This window comes from Cariama cristata, unplaced genomic scaffold, assembly GCF_000690535.1.
Source record: "Cariama cristata isolate BGI_N322 unplaced genomic scaffold, ASM69053v1 scaffold29526, whole genome shotgun sequence".
NCBI classification, from domain to species: domain Eukaryota; kingdom Metazoa; phylum Chordata; class Aves; order Cariamiformes; family Cariamidae; genus Cariama; species Cariama cristata.
In genome coordinates, this window is record NW_009622026.1 from 3606 (window position 1) to 5866 (window position 2261).

Consider the following 2261-nt stretch of genomic DNA (forward strand, 5'->3'; position numbering starts at 1 on the left):
CCGCCAAAGCCCACAGAAGCTGGGCACGGGTTAAAAGGGAGCGGGTACCACTTTGTGCCAGTCCATCTCCATGCTGGGAGGGGCAAATCTCTGGGGCTGGCTGTGCCCCACCGGGACGGACCCCTCCTCCCCGCTTCCCGTCCCCGGACTTCAGCACACACACAACTGCCTCGCCCTCCCAGGGCAGGCAGCTCCTGCCACCAGGAATTTGCCAAAAGGGGCTTTTCTGCCCATAGCCGAGACCCTGGGAGGCTGTCACACACTAACGGGATTCTGCTGCCTCCGCAGCCGTGCTCCCCGACAGCTTTTAGCCCAGGCTCATTTTTAAAAGCAGAGCAGCTGAGCATCCCAAATTACCCCTACCCAAAACCGCAGCAGCCCTACCTTCCTGCCCTGCCTGGCCCCTCCGAGGCGATGGCCGTACCCACTCCCACCCCATCCCTCGCCCCAGGACTGGAGCAGGGATTAGAAGCGGGTTCAGCCGCACGACACCACGAGCATTTCAATCGGCACGACCACAGCTCTCTGCCGCTCTCCCGGCACGCAGAGGCGTGCGAGGAGCAGAGATCTCCAGCGCTGAGGGCTCTGCGGCAGGGGGATGGAGTGGTCCTCATCAAAAGCAGCGGCCCCTTGGGCAGAGGGGACCAGCCCAGGAGAGGGTGGCGGGCAGCCCCCACCTCGGTTCTGCTCGCCACGGGGTGAAGACCCCACCGATTGGGAAATGGCACGTGCAGTGTAAATAACCGAGTGGGAAATGGCACGTGCAGTGTAAATAACGTCTGGAGCATCTCTTCTGCGCGCTGGCTTATTTTGTAAACCTGAACTTTGCAAAATGTCATGAAACAGAGAAATGGGAGGCTTGGGATGAGTAAATCTCTGTTAGAAATTCCCCAGGACGGCGGCAGTCATGTTCTCGCTCGGTGATGGCACATTACAGCCCAGCCCTGGCTCGCGGAGCGGGGTCATGCGTGGCACTGATTGCATAAAGTATTTAATTAACACTGCCATAAATACAGTGCTAGTGATGCCAACCAGACCATGACGGGGCAGGATGGTGCTGAAGTTTTGCCAAGGCAGACAGGAGAAGATGAGGGAGGGCACAGAAAATCTGGCAGATCTTGCTCCCTGCCTTGCCCCAGCCCTTGGGGGCCTCAGAGCGGGCAAGAGGAGGATGGGACAGGGACATTGTCCCTCAAAAAGATGTCCTCTGAGCAAGAAAGCTTCACCGTTGGCACCCAGACAAGTGGGGAAACCCCATAATTGGGAAACAAGCTCTCTGGGAGGCAAGATGCTTCCAAAGCAATTGGCAGGGCAGGCATCACCATCCTCTCCCCTGAAGAACAAATAGCCTGGGAGCCACCTTTTCAGAGCTAATCACCCCCAGATTTTATCAATACCTGGCAGACAGTGGAAAAAAAGGACACCCCAGTTTCACTCATGCATGACCACAAGCTCACCATCTCACCAGTGAGCTGAAGGACACTGGATCTGACCCAGCCCAAGGACACAGGGTGACAGCAGAGCCACCGTTGTCCCCAGGACACACGCTTCACCCATCTCATCAGGGCTCAGGAGGTTGGGGACCACGACAGGAGGAAGAGCTGGGTCGGTGCAGGACCAGCCGGTTTCAGGCACAGCCAAAAAGGAGGCCCTTTCCCTGCCTGAGCTCATCGGTAGCTTAATGATACCCACTAAAAAGCTCCAGAGTCCCTAATCGCTCATCATATTACGGCTGCTCACAAGTGAGGCCAACCAGTACAAACCTCCTTGAAGCCTTTCTAATTAACGAGCAGGACTTTAGGCCCCCAAAGCAGCATCTCAGATAAAACCAGCAGCCTTCCTCCCAGCCTGCGGCCTCCCTTGATAAACCCCTTTAATGGGCTTGTTAGCATCACCTGAGGCCACCTTGTTGGCTAAGGAGCCACATCTGTCTGTCTGTCCTCCCCTACCTCCCTGCTGTGGGGGGGAGACGTCCATCTGCCCATCCGTCCATCCGTCCATCTGTCTGTTCCCCACCATGGCAGAAGCCATGGGATGTCCCTGGCACAGCTGCCCCCAGCCCTGTGCGCTGGGTCCCTGGACACGTCCCCTGGGTACCACATCCACAGGGTGCCCTGAGCATCCCCTTCACCAGGAGGGTGAGTGACAGCTGAGCAGCAGCAGATGCCACCAGATGGTCACCGCAACCGGAGACCCGGCTAAACCGATAACTGGGAGGGTGCTGGAGCCCCCTCGTTCGCTAAGTGACTCCCTGTGTCGGT